The following is a 15760-nucleotide window of genomic DNA, read 5'->3' as shown; positions in this document are numbered from 1 at the left end:
TCTCATGCCCTGAGTGCAGCCTAACTGTTTGAGATTCTGGTTTCTAACAAATATTCCAACAATACCTCGTTTGTTTCGTGCATCGTTTTCTCAAAGATTGTTCCAAAATCGTCACTTTCTCCGAGAGGAGTTGGCAGAAGGTTTGTAATTGTGCAAATGCATGGATAAATGTCGATAACGATGAAAAATGTATCTCGTTGGCGCATCGTCAGCTCTCGTCTGTTCCGTTTGACCCATCGGCTTCGTTAGGTTGCCATCACGCCCGTTCAGTGTGACCACCCCTCATTTTCATAAATGCCAAGGTGAGCCAATGAAAAAAGCCAAGAATTCACAAGGTTTCAGAAAAGCGATGATTATAGAAAACCTATACACCAAGAAAACGTATAGAAAACCAAGACGCCAAGGTGAACAACGAATAGCCAAGATCTTGTGAAAAAGCCAAGGAGTGGTCACACTGCGCCCGTTATGCAACGTTCACGAACAAAACGAACATAATATCGTTCTCGGAAATGCAAAGCAGGAGTTTAAAAGACTCTTCCCACGTCCTTTTCCTTTATACTGTGCGGGGTAAGATGTTCCATGAACTCTCTTGTTCCATTTGAAGTGAAAAGGTTAAAACATTTTTCAAAGACAAAAATTGTTTTAAAAAGTTTTCAGGGCACATAAAAGGAAGGACACCATATGGATGGCTGAGTTAATCGGACAAGTACATGAAGTGCTAGTTACCACCTTTAACGATGCAAAACAATATCACAACTGCACACACAAAGGTTCAACGTGTCCATTGTGCCTGGTCTATGCAAATCTTCAACATCGCAGGTCCCTCAATAAATCGTGGAGGCATGACCCACAACCAACGATTGATGATGACAACGTAATGCCAACGTCTGACCTGCCAAATGAAAACCATGCGAGCCGTTAAAATACTCTTCTTCTGACGCACCATACTGTCACAGAGCATCGGTGCTGCCGAAGCAGCTTCCTGAGAAAGGGTTATATTGGGTGGTTTGTCATTGTCTTCCCAACATCAATTAGGGCAGGATTTTGGAAGTTGGTCATGGTGCCGGTGATAGCTCACCTACTGTTCGCAAAGGACACCGTGGGATATTTTACGTCCACCAACTAATGCCGGCAGATGGGACGCCAAGTTTAACATCCACCCGAAGGACGGCACACAAATTGATGAAGCATTCTGGCGGTGAGACACCGGTCACAGCTGAGACACCATTCTGCCGATTCGACACTGGGACTACAGTCACAGCTGGGTCGGGATTCAAACCCAAGAGCTTAGAGGTGAGTATGCCATCATGTCAGGCCTAGGTAAAATACTAAGTACTAGTAGTTTGGAAAAAAAAAAGAGGAAAGTTTTCCAAAACTTTTTGATAAAAGTATCAGTATCCAATAAATTTGATCTATAGAGGTATCAGAAAAACATGAAATGTGGGCAAGACAAGTCTACCCAGACTCAGAGACCACACGAAGAGAAGTTGGATATTGAAGAAAATTGACCAGTGATCATCAAAGCTATGAGAGTCATTAAATATCCTTGCAGATAATTTCAAATAAATAGCAGGAGACATCCATCACACCAATCGAGCTGTATAAAACTGGAAGCTGTCCAGGTTTCAGTAATAATCTTTAAATATAAAGCCCTCAGAATAAAGATGTTAAGACATGGAACCGCTGGAAATGTTTTTTTCTACATATCATGAGTAAGCAATTGAAAACATCACAACTTCATCTTCAAAAGGCAAATTACTCAACAATGGGGATAGATATACTTTTGGCCCTGGGAGGATTTCGTTTCTTTTCCGATACCCACTTTCGGAGATTACACCAAACAGAGAGGGAAACAAACACTTTGGGTTAACATAGTTGGCGTTACAACCTGAACTTACGATTCACAATGGTTACGGGATTATCTCGGATGGACCACAGCCTCAAATCCCACTAATACTATGTTGATTTGTCCATTGTCTATTCCATATAATAATGTACTTGGATATAATCATGGACAATGGCGTTTCCTTCCTTCCTACATAACCAGCCATGCCTACCCATCGCTTTGCTGACAAGTTTACTAAAAGAGAGCATGTTGTATTTCACAAACATATTGCATGTCTGTGTGTGAGTCTCAATGAGGATGTAAAATTAAGTGAAACACAGAAAAAGGGTCATTTATAACACGTAGTTGTCGTTGTTCAATAGCCCTGGTGAGTTCTGCTCGAACAGGCCCGCAGCACAGAGATAGCCAATCTATTTCAGAAGCTATTTCGATACTATTTCAGTGTTCCCAGGGCCCTCTCGGCATCCTTGGGCATGAGTTAAAATCATTTCTGCTTCGCTGTGAAGCTCAGAGTTGGAAGGTTTGTTTTGAACCTCCACTTGAAATGAGTGAATTGAAACATTTTGAAAATTTCAACGAATTCTCACTCATATTTCAACGTCACCGTAATGCTTATTATCAAGTTGTTTAAACTTTTTTTTAAATATAAGATGATTCGTAATACCGGATACCACCGGGTGGCGCTATACGATGCACATTTTTAGAGAGAGAGAATTGGGGTCTTCCCATCACCAGGAACCCCCTCCCCCAGATATGCGACCCAGACAGAAACCATACTTTTGGTACCCTGAAGCAACATGAAAAATTTGGTTGGATTGAGTTCAGTAGTTTTTTCGTTTTTGAAGCATATATAAACAAATAAACAAACAAATATACAATTTCACTTTTATGCTATAGATGCCCATGTCCTCCTGTGCATACTCGATGGATACAAAATACTGACTTACACTAGTTCAGTATAAGAAGAAAAAAATCCACAAGTCCAAATTATAATCCGTCATCCTCATTGCATTGTTAAGAAACAACAATTAAACGCAAACAACTGAAATAACAAATAACGATGTATAATTACAGGAGGTCGTTAAAGAAAATCGTTTTGTTTTCCTCTCCTTGTTTTGCAAGTGCATCCTTACAAGGTATCGCCATCACAACAGACACTATAACGTCTACACTTAAAGCAAATTAGAAGCTAATTGTATGTTGCGGCACTCAATTTCCCTGAAATGTACGACATAACAAATTTCATCTTTGATGACACCAACTGTTGACATCTTGGAGATACATTCGTTCATGTTCTGTGTACTCTACAGAACAAGCTCTGTAAATTTCACATATAGCTGGACATGTATATCTATAGCAAGTGGGGGAGGGGGTCTCAGCAGTTAGGCATCTTCTGGGGGGGGGGGGGAATGGGACTCTTTGGAGGGAGCAATTATACAAGAAAAAAAGGGGAGAGCGTGACACGCCAAGCAGAGGACGGGGGTGAGGAGGAGCGGCAGAATTGGGAATCTGGAGGGAGTCATAACCATCCTCGGCCGGAGCCTCGCCTGTGAAGGTATGCAGGATATCAATGGACCATAGCAAGGTGGTTATAGATAGTCTAACTGCTACCTGGGTTAGCCTTTACACCCCTAAACTTTCTAAGGCCTTGCTATTCCTGAGAAACCATTTACCCTTAGCTCCTGTAGGGAATCCCTGCACTTTACATCTATCTTGGCCCTGTCCAATTGTTGCTGCAGGAGCTCTCTAAGAACCCCTTTTTTCTGATTCTTTGGCCCTGTAGGCTAATTCCTGCAACTGGGAGTTTCTCTCGAATACTATATGGTTGCATCCAACACTCGAGCTGGGCATCCCTCTCTTTGCTGAGAACGATGTCTGGTGTATAAATCTCTCTATGCTTACCCATATATGTTTTCACCCACACTCAGCTCACAGCTCACCCACACTTTCAGAAAGCTCACACTCCCAGCCACAATATCTAGCAATCCCCTCGAGCATCCCACATACTGTACCTCATGGTGCCTTCCAAAGGGAGCTGGTATCAACATGATCTTTTAATCAATGTTAGTTCAAAGATTATGGATCATTTAAAAACAAAATATTACAGTTTGGGAGCGAGAACATGCAACGTGTAAAAAAAAAAAGTGAGATTAAAATAATTACATATTTGTCCGCACTTGTCATCATAATAATTAATTAACTCATTTCATCCCTCAGCTTTATAAGCAAGATGAGCAGAGCCGACCCGTTGCTTCCCTGATGGATCAATTAGTCGTCGTTTTTGCCAAAAAAAAGTTTGCGAGAAGGAGAAGGACATGAAGACAAATTTACCCGTGCATATACTGCTTTAACCCCCTCTCTGTCCCCATCCGACATCTTTTGCCCCCAGTTCTTCCTGACGTCCCTTTAGATGTCCCACTAGAAATGTCTCACACACCATGACAGGCTTTCACAGCCCACTCCGTTTTGGGTGGTGGGAGAGGGGGGTGAGGAGGGAGAAGGGAAGGAGGACAAATTTACCCAAATGAAGAGTGATTTAACCTCAGCGTTGCCCAGGAAAAAATGAAAATTGTAATACCCTCTGCCACAACCACCAGATGGCGCGACATGGTACACATTTACACAGATAATTTACACACACCCCACCCCACATCCTCATGTGAGGCCGCAGACACACACGTAGCCTAAGTTAACCCCACACAAAGTTGAATTTCCACCCCGAGTTGGAGTTTGTAACTTCAAAGATGTGGCCGTGCATTAGGAACAAAGCCACAGAAAGAGAGACAATGGCATGTGTATGTGTATATATATATATATATATATATATATATATATATATATATATATATATATATATATATATATATATATATATATATATATATATATATATATATATATATATATATACATACATGGAGGCCAACCAAGGGGGTTTTTGTCATGGATGTTGCTGCTGGAATTCGAAAAGAGAAACCTTCTCCATTGAATCTATATTTTGTAGCTTAATCGAGAGCTATTGCTGGTGATGGGCAAACACTGTACCTGCTCTGCTATTTCCATACTTGACCTCTGATGTTCAATAAAACGGATATGTGTGACAAATGTGATCCATTTGCTTGTAATCATTCTATCTTTTAAATCAAGCATTTCTTCACCTGAGACCATGATCACATTTACCTTAGGACTGGATTTTATCTTCAAACATCAATTATCTCCAACCATGCAAAACTATACTCTGAAGATGCAACGGTTGCTTCCCGTAACCCTAACCCTAATCATAACCCGAACCCTAACCCTAACCATAACCCTAACCCTAACCCTAATCATAATCCGAACCCGAATGTAATCACCTCCACTATTTAGAGGTATCTGCTATCTACTCACTCTTTGGGACAAATCATCTCATCTGTGCTTAAATATTTTATGATGTAGCATTACCTCAATAGCCATATACTGTATATGTGACATGTGTCAGTTTCAACAAGAAAGACAAAATTAATGTTAAAACGAAATAAAAAGAAAAATACAAAATTCTCGAAAAGGAACTGGAGTGGAGAAAGTTACTTTTTATACAAGGTCAGGTCGTTATTTTTTTGTTTTTTTTTCAAATAGAATGGGAAATTGGCATAGAGTTACATTTCAACCCCTAGAGGGCATAGCTCGATTAAATCATGGCCAGATGGGAAAAACTGTCTGCCATCATCGGTCCGGGCAAAATTTCATTTGAAATACTTGAAAGATGCCGGAAAGCTGCGCTTGCTCCAGTTGTACCAACTGAAGGAGGAGAAACAGTGAAATATCCTTTCATAAGTGAGTAGTATAGTAGAGTACATGACGTCATTGAGTACATAACGTCTAATGAGAATGAGTAAGTCGTACTTGACAACGACACCATAACCATGTTAAAGTTAACTGCAGTTGTACACTGACTAACATCAACATTGTTTAATCCAAACTATTCATCATTAAATCATCAATCACCAGTTCAACATTAAAGTGAATAATCTTCGAAATAAAAACGAGTTTCATTTGCTTAGTGAAAAGTTCAGGATTCAAACCCAGAATATGGATAGCTTAGATTCACTTCGTGAGGGCAGGGTAATTGCTCCCTCAAATTGAGTGCTATATCACATAATGGCAGATATGATTTTACACTGATCTTTTCACAGGGAACCACTGGGTTATTGGATTCGATGAAACCCATGATTTAATTAATAATTTACAAACTTTCCTTCATTCCCACTACTGTGTACTATACTGGACCTTTAACAGAGAATGTGAATACATGTAATAATGAAAAAGGCAGGGAAACCGACCGAGTTAATAATGTATAACTCGTGGATTAGAGCAAAACCTTTATTCAGGGTTTTCATGTAAAACCACATCGGTACATTCGGGTTATCCGAGCTCCGAGTGCCCGGAATAGTGATGGCGGACAAGCTTTGTAATGTAGCCATTTGATTTGTACATGCTGAATGGGGAGCACGCACTCGAGTTGGTGGAGGTGGATGTAAGTCTATGGAAATTGGGAATATGAGATACAATTTAAGAAGACGGTAGAGAGCATGAGTTTGAACGGTAATTCAAGTTCTGGAGTGTTTTCCATTACATTACCAACTCCAGAGTTTAAAGAATGGGATACCTAAATCAGTGTTAAAGTATATAGTTCAATTTTAACATAATATTGATTTAAAAGAATGTTTAAAAAAATCCGCAAGTTTATCACTATTAAACCAGTTTTACACATCACCCTTAAACACCAACTTATTTAACATGTCCAAGTATTGCAAAACTAGAGGTTCTTGAAAGTGCAAATAAGGTTGATTTGTGCTCTGCATTCTACAAGTATATACTTCTATTTAAATAAAATAAAGATTGCAAAAGTCATACAAAAATAAATTCCAGAATTTACCGCTGTTTTAGCACTGTTGATGCAGCGTCTATTACACCACCCTATCTAACACATTCCATTAGTTCTTCATGCCTGTTGTTTGTGTCCTTTATGACATTCTCAAAAACAGTAAGTTTCCTGTTTCGAATGTTTTTCAATTTTCTTTGACTGCCAGACAGGCAGACAGAGTAAAAAAAAAAATCACACCCATGTCTGAAGGAAGCGGTTCAGTTTGGCATTTTGAATACGAAATAGGCAAAGCCAAGAAACGAACAAAACCCATTAGAATTACCCTTTAGAATTACCATTCAGAACCCTTTAGGAGCCTTTAGAATTACGCTTTAGATCTACCATTTAGAATTACCATTTAGAACCCTTTAGAACCATTCAGAATTGCCATTCAGAACCCATTAAAATGATGCACTATAATTCCCCTCTTATAACCAATTACAATTCCCTTTAGAATTACCCTATAGAATTACCCTTTAAAATTATCCATTACAATTACCCTTTAGAATTAATTACTCTTTAGAATTACCTTTTAGAATCACACTTCAGAATCAACCGTTAGAATTAACCTTTAGAATTACCCTTTAGAATTAACCTTTAGAATTACCCTTTAGAATTACCCTTTGAAATTAATTACCCTTTAGAATTAATTATCCTTTAGAATTAACCTTTAGATCACCCTTTAAAATTAGCCATTACAATTACCCTTTAGAATTAATTGCCCTTTAGAATTATCCATTACAATTACCCGTTAGAATTACACTTTAGAATTAATTACCCTTTAGAATTACCCTTTAGAATTAATTACCCTTTAGAATTACCCTTTAGAATTAATTACCCTTTAGAATTACCCTTTAGAATGAGCCTTTAGAATTAATTACCCTTTAGAATTACCCTTTAGAATTACCCTTTAGAATTAACCTTTGGAATTACCCTTTAGAATTACCCCTCAAAATTACCCTTCAGAATTAACCTTTAGAATTACCCTTTAGAATGAATTACCCTTTAGAATGAACCTTTAGAATTGCCCTTTAGAATTAATTACCCTTTAGAATTACCCTTTAGAATTACCCTTTAGAATTAACCTTTAGAATTAACCTTTAGAATTACCCTTTAGAATTACCCTTTAAAATTACCCCTTAGAATTAATTACCCTTTAGAATTATGCTTCAGAATTACCCTTTAGAATTAACCTTTAGAATCACCCTTTAAAATTATCCATTACAATTACCCTTTAAAATTATCCATTACAATTACCCTTTCAAACCCTTTAAAATTACCCTTTAGATCCCTTTGGAATTAACCATTAGAATTACCCATTAGAATTACCCTTCAGAATTACCCTTTAAAATTATTCATTACAATTACCCTTTAAAACCCTTTAAAGTTACCCTTTAGAAGCCTTTAGAATTAACCTTTAGAATTACCCTTTAGATCCCTTTAGAATTAACCTTCAGAATTACCCTTGAGATCCCTTCAGAATTAACCTTTAGATTTACCCTTTAGATCCCTTTGGAATTAACCTTTAGAATTACCCTTTAGATCCCTTTAGAATTAACCTTCAGAATTACCCTTTAGATCCCTTTAGAATTAACCTTCAGAATTACCCTTTAGATCCCTTTAGAATTAACCTTTAGAATTACCCTTTAGATCCCTTTAGAATTAACCTTCAGAATTACCCTTTAGAACCAAAGAAAAATTCCTCTTCATAACCCTCTAGAATTTTAGATGGGGGAGGGGGGGGGAGAGGGTTGGAAAGGTTCCTCTTGTTCCTTTTTGATGGACAGATTGAGGGACGGATGGAAGGACTGGCATACACAAATGTTGAAGCGACTTCACCACTAAAAAGAAAAATACCTCACTCCTCTCTGCGCATGCATGCTCAAGACGAGTTTCAGTACAATTTGCCAAATTCAGAACAAAAGGACTGCTAAACTGCAGGTTCGTGTTCCAATTTGTGTTCTGCAGTATACAAAATATAAAATTCAATTGGAATTCAGTTGTTTGTCGATCACAGACTGACATCTGTAGACAGACAAAGTGAACCAATTGCTTCACCCCACTTTTTGCTTCACGCACAGGGGTAAAACTCGATATCTGCGATTCCAAATCGTTCTCCAGAAGTAAGCCTCCCCCAGCATCCGCAATACAGTGATGGCCATATATTTCTTGGACCGTTGTATGACCTTGACCTTCAACATATAAGGAAAGAGTGTAAATTAAGAAAATGTGTCCCCATCTACAATCCATACAAAAATTCAACATTGTGAAAATTGGAGGAAAATTATTCAAGTTGTGATGAAAAAGGTGTTGTTTGTTAATTAGGTCACTATCAGAAAAAAGTAGGTCAAGGACTCTAATCAAATAGTATGCGCCCAACTTCTGTGCAGGTTCACTATTATGATGTAAGAACATCTTGGAAGGCCATCACACCTTAATGATCAAGTTTGGTCGAGATTGGATAAGTTTACAAAATGGATCCAAGATTTTTGAAAAGGGGGGGGGGCTCTAGAAATCAAGTTAATGGGTACATAATACCCCAGATGCTGCAATCGAGAAGCCACAAAGCCTGTAGTCTAATGGACTCCGGATGCTTTGGATTGTAGATGCTCTCGGTTGCATTCTGAGCATCTACTGACCACATTGGTTACACTTTGTGAGAGCAAAAAAACAAATCATTAGTTTCTTTTATAAAATAAATTTTATTTGCCGTTTTATTGTTAATTTTGTTGTGATTTAGATAGAACCTGTAGCTTTGTCAACTTAAAGAGACACCAGTTACTCAACAATCCTTTTCAACAATTACTCTGAATTGTGTTTTTGATGTCTGTTGTGCTTGCCTGTGAGGAGTATGGCACAAAATCAAGTGTGATATGTAAATATGGGCTTCACCCAATTGGTGAACTTTCCAACCCTGATTCCTCCGAATAGCGCACTCCTCCCTTTAGGACTTAGTAATGATAAATTTTCCTAGAAATGTGATCAATGAGTCTCCTGTTCTTATTCCGCCCCAACATGTTCATCTGTTCATGTGCTTTTGAGAGTCAACATCTCTCTGGCTATAGTAAGAGTCTGCCAGTTCACTCAAGCTGACTAGCAGGGACTGGAAGCTGCACTCTCACGTCGAAGAGGTCCTTTATTTCCACCTCTCTTGATAATAATACTGCCTGGAAATCCATCCACACAAGCTTGCTTTCCATTGTGTACATATTTATACCATCTTGGCTGCAGCTATCTTATCTACCTCTTGTCCCTGGTACACAGAGAAATGTGGTGAGTTAGTTTCCTTCAAACATCTAGCCTTCTCTTCCAAGATAGCAAATCCAACCAAAGGCAACCTCAGATAATTCCACAAAGCATGGAATAAGAGTGTGCCTATTCTCAGTAGAGCCAGAAAACAATGTCTGGCCAACCTCAAGGGTGAACTCTCAAACTTGTCTCCCTCCTCTAAAACTAGGCAGTGCCTTCTTAAGTCTGTCTCCGGAGAATGCTCCCCTTCCATCTTTTCCCTCTTCAAATGGCAGCACAGCCGACTCCACTCACGTGAAGGCCGAATACCTCAATTATATGTTTGATTCCAAATATTGTGTCTCTAACCCCTCAATCTCAGTATCTACAATACCCAGTCACAACCAACTGCTCCTGGAATCTATGGTATTTGCATCTGAGAAGGTGGAATAGTTTCTGGCAATCATCGATTCTGATTCGGCAACTGGACTGGACGGCATCAGCTCACATATCCAAAAAGCCTGCTGTGCTATACTTGCACATCCTCTCTCTGCCCTTTTCACCCTATCATTTGCCCTAGGTCATCTTGTATTTGCTTGAAAAGCACCTGAAAACACGATATCATATCAAAAGGTGACAAAAAGATCCCATTAAATGCAGATCTATCGGCTTACGTCCAATCATCAGCAAGGTCATGGAATTTGATACGAAATCGAGACGAAAAAGTTAATACGAAATCCTTCCCTTTCTCCAACGGCCTCATCTCGGATCACAAATTTGGTTTCAGACCAGGACACTTTACCTTGGATATGCCTACCCTTCCATGAGAATTCAAGGTCCATGAGAACCATGAGAATCCCATGCGAACCATGAGAATCCTACCCTTCCAACAATGTATGGATGCCCTCAATGTCAGTCATGAGATCAGGGCTGTCTCTCCAGACATATCCTAAGCTGTCGATACAGTCTGGCATCCTGCCTTGCTCTACAAACTCTCTGACTGTGACATCCAAGGCCAACTCCACACATGGCTTACTGACTTCCTCCACTCACGTAGAAAAATGTGTGGCACTCCATGGAATCCTTACATCTCTCTTTGTCAAGGCTGAGGCAGTGTTCTGGGTCCAGTCCTATTCTTCATTGTCATTAATGATCTCCCTGAATTTCTGTAAAATCCTCTTTATCTATTTGCTGATGACAGTACCCTCTGCCATGACATCCCTCATCCTAATTCACACAGGTAGACTTCAACCTCTTCCCTCTCTTCAGACCTTGACAAAATCACAAGCTGGTCAAACACTTGGAATATGTCTTTCAATCCTGACAAATCCCACACACTCACTCTCCTCTCCTATTGAACCGTATGGCCAAACCCTTCAATGTGCTTTCCTAACAATCCTCTTGTGGAAGTTCAGTCACTCAAACTCCTGGGTCTCAAGATCAGCCATGATCTTTCTTGAGCAAACTACTTTTTAAAGGTGGCCTCCAAAGCCAGCCACCAACCGGGCATCCTTCGTCATACAAGGTCTTTCCTTGGCCAACTTGAACTTTAGACAACCTACAAGGCCTTATTCACAGCTTCATGGAATACTGACTGCTCTCCCCTTTGGGCTCTGCTTCACATCTTGCCCTTCTTGATGTTATGGAAAGCAAGGCCCTCAAAGTCATTGGGATGCCCTGCGACAAATTTGAGTGTCTTGGCTCGTTGCTTTCGCATTGCAGTCAGGCGGTGACCTTTCTGTATTCTACCTCCTCCTTTTTTTTTTGGACACCTTGTCGAGGCTCATGTGAGAGCTAACACACAACGCACAGCAAGGGGGGCATGAGAAAAGAGGGGTGGGAGTGGGAAGGACAAAACAGTAGGGAACAGAGACATTAGGAGTTCTGTGGAAGGGAGAGGGATGGGGTGGGGAACATGGGGACATTACAAGGACTTTCAGGAAGGAAAGAAGGGAATTTGAAGGAGGTGGGCTTTCGTGGATTATCGGGGGTAGAAAAGATCGAGGAATTGGATGGGGGATGAAAAGAGGTGGTGGTGAACAGCTGTTTTGAAGGACTGGAGGGAAGAATTGGATTGAATAGAGTGAGGGAGTTTATTCCAAAGGCGGGAAAAAAGAGGAATGAAAGAGTGAAGGCGAGCAGTGACTCATGATTTTGGTGGTTTTACCAGAAGGGGGTTTTTGGCGGACCGTGAGCGCCCTGTGGAAATGTGGTGGGGACAAATCGCAGAGAGAGCAGGGGGGGGCGAGGCTGGAGAGGAGACGGTAGAAGACAGTAAGACCACCGACCAGCCTGCGGTGAGAGAGTGAGAGGCCCAAAGACTCAGCCTCATCGCGGGAGATGCCAATGATCCGAAATGCCTTGGTTTCCACAGCGTGAAGCCGAGAAAGGTGAGAGACAGGAGCACCAGCCAGGAGAGGAGAGCAGTACTCCATCAGGTGATGGCAAAGGCTGTGGTTGAAAGCTTTGTAAGTTGTCAGGAGCTCAGGTGGGCCAAGTAAGGACTTTGCATGACGGAGGATTCCCAGTCGGTGACTGGCTTTGGAGGCGAGGTTTGAAATGTGGCTTTCCCAGGAAAGGTCATGGCAGATAGTGAGACCCAGAAGCTTGAAAGAAAGGACTTCTTCCAGAGGATTGTTGAGAAAGTGGATGGGGGGGGGTTTCTAAACTGTCCTTTCGGAGAGACAAAGTGAGAGTGTGAGATCTGTCCGGATTGAAAGACAGGTTCCACGTGTTGGACCAGTTTGAGATTTTACCCAGATCTGCCGCGAGTAAAGAAGCTGCTGCATGCCGGTCTGAGGGATGACCGATGGTACGGCAGAGGGTGAAGTCATCAGCAAAGAGATAAAGAGGATTTTCCAGAAAGTCGGAGAGATCATTGATGAAAACCAGAAAAAGAACAGGGCCCAGAACGCTACCTTGAGGAACTCCAGCCTGCACAGGAAGAGGGGATGAAAGAACTCCATTTAGGGCAACACGTTGACGACGACAGGAGAGGAAGTCTGCGAGCCATGAGTGGATATGGGCTTGAATACCATCGGAAGAGAGTTTGGTGAGCAGGGCAGGATGCCAGACCGTGTCAAAAGCACGTGATATATCCAGGGATACGGCTCTGATCTCATGTCCGGCATTGAGGACCTCCATCAATTGTTGGGAGAGCAGAAGCAGCATATCCAGGGTAGAGTGACCTGGTCTGAAACCAACTTGAAGATCGGAAATCAAGCCATTTGAGAAGAGGAAGGATTTGATGTCTGAAGCGATGATGGATTCCATAACCTTGCTGATGATTGGGAGAAGACTGATTGGTCTGTAGTTGCAGGGATCTGTTTTTGAACCTTTTTTATGCAGGGCAGTGATGTTTGCTGATTTACAAGCAGATGGCAGATGACCCTGAGCAAATGAGAGGGTGAATAGAACGGAGAGAGGGTGAACAAGAGCAGAAGAGCAGGTTTTTCGGACACGTGGGCTGATGCCGTCTGGACCGGTTGCAGAATCTGAGTCGAGGTTTGACAGGAAAAACTCCACCTTGTCAGGGGTAAAGGACTCAGATTCCAGGGACAGTTGGGTGTGACTGGGTAAGGTGGGTAGAAAAAGTGATGAGTTTTGGTCACAAGATTTATCTTATCTGCAAACACCGAGTTTAGGCATTCAGCCTTTTCACGAGCGGTATCAGCAGTGCGGCCATTTGAGGTAAGGGAGGGTTGGAGGGGGAACATACACCAGAAACAGATTTCATTAGATGCCACCAGCATTTTGAGGAGGGAGAGAGGTTTGAAAGTTCAAACTTGAGCTTTGAAAGATGTTGTTTTCTGGCTCTCCTGAGGGTAGATACACACTTGTTCCAAGCTCTATGGAAGGAACTGAGATTACCCTCAGTTGGGTTTGCTTTCCTTGAGGAAAAGGCAAGTTGTTTCAGGACAACTGCCTCACCACAAGCTTCTGTGAACCAAGGGCAGGTGGAAGGGTTGGACAACTGAAGACGAGAGGGGATAAATCTTGCATGAGGGAGAGCAAGTTTCTATGAAAGAATTCCCAGGATGAGTTGATGTTTGAGAAAGTAGTGATAGGAGACCAGTCTATAAGTTTGATGGCTGCTTGGAGACCTTGCCAGTCGGCTTGAGTGAAACGCCAGACTCGACGGCAGTGAGGTGGTTCTCTGATAACAGCCAGAGAGATGTCCAATTTGACAAGGACGTGGTCAGAAGAACCGATTGGAGTGGAGGAAGAGCAGCAGATATTGTCAGGGAAATTTGTCAAAATCAGATCTATAATCAGATCCTTTTTGGTGTTGCACCCTTTCCCCTCTCTTGGTTTTGCCCCTCCCAGTTTTCTGCAGGGTGCACATGGTCTGCCAGTAATCTTCTTCTTTTTGAACTCCCAAAATCCAGGCTCACTGCTCACCTTCACTCATTTGTTCTTTTTTCCTCTCTCTTGCCCATGGAACCAACTTCCCAAGTCTGTTCAGTCACATTCTTTCTTCCAGGGCTTCAATCCCCCATCGATACACATGATGTGCAATACTCATAATGACCCCATTGCCAAGCACTCCATTTTCCAGTTTATTGTGCTGTTTTTTTTCCCCCTCTCCATCATCTCTTTTTGGTTGTTAGTTGTCTGTTGATTTGTTACCTCTGCCACTGAAGGAGGATGAAGGTTATGTTTTCACCCCTGTCTTTGTTTCTCTGTGAGCATGATATTATCTCAAAAAGTTGTGGACGGAGTCAGCCGAAACTTATTGACAGGTTTGGTTTGTGACAAGGACGAATCAATTAGATTTTGGTGAAAATATGGATCCAGATACTAGAATTTTTGAAGTGATTCTTCACCATTGAGAGATCAGGCCAAAAACTATAGATAGTCCGATATCTCAAAAAGTTGAGGACGGGTTCGAACAAAACTTGGTGGACGAGTTATCTGGGTGACGAGAACAGGCTGATTGGATTGAGGTTTCAGGTGCGGATGCTGATCCGCCTATCAGTGGGATACAAAATGGAAACTTCAGCTTGGCGAAGGTATGTGCTCCACCGAGTCTTGCAGTTCAGCTTATTCACCCCCATGCGTCCTTCTCCCTATCCCCTTGATCTTATTCTCACTTCTGTTCTGCTGGTGGTGTTTCCACCTTGCCATCTTGTTACCATCCATACTGCTCGAGCTCCTCCATGAGCCTCGATCATGTACTTTAATAATATATTTATTTATTTTGCCTTTTGGTGATTTGGTCGTGATTTTTTTTCACCCCCCCCCCCCGCTTAATGAGAGGGGGTTCAGACCCCCAGAACTCCCTCTATAAATGGGCCCCTGATGTTTTTTTTAATACGACTGAATGTATCACGTTGAGAGAGACAGACACATGCAGACAGCAAGTTGCTATTTTAGTATGATCATACGAATTAGGGGCAAGACATTAGTAAAAGTTCAGAAAGCCAGGATTGAAGCCTTTATTTTCCCCACATGTATATTTTACATCACATGGATTTTCTTTTGGTTGGGAAAACTCAATCAAAACAGGCGTTTTGCAAGTTGATCGCTGTGTTCAAACCCAAGATTCTCACCATAGAAAGTGTAAACATTTTTACATCATAAATATTAATTACACAAAACATGATTAGAAAGGGGATACCCTCATGTACGGCATTCCTGCTCATGGTGGCAAATCGAAAGTTCAGTTCATCATTTGGGAATACACTGGACATTATGACGTCATAAAGGAAGAATGGCGCCCGCCCCAGGAATAGCGCGACAGGAGTCTTACGTCCAAGAGGACACGGTGCATGCCCCCCATG

This window comes from Eptatretus burgeri, chromosome 3 (assembly GCF_056783735.1).
Source record: "Eptatretus burgeri isolate ZD-2024b chromosome 3, Ebu_testis_v1, whole genome shotgun sequence".
NCBI classification, from domain to species: Eukaryota; Metazoa; Chordata; class Myxini; order Myxiniformes; family Myxinidae; genus Eptatretus; species Eptatretus burgeri.
Note: the sequence above shows the minus strand (reverse complement) of the source record.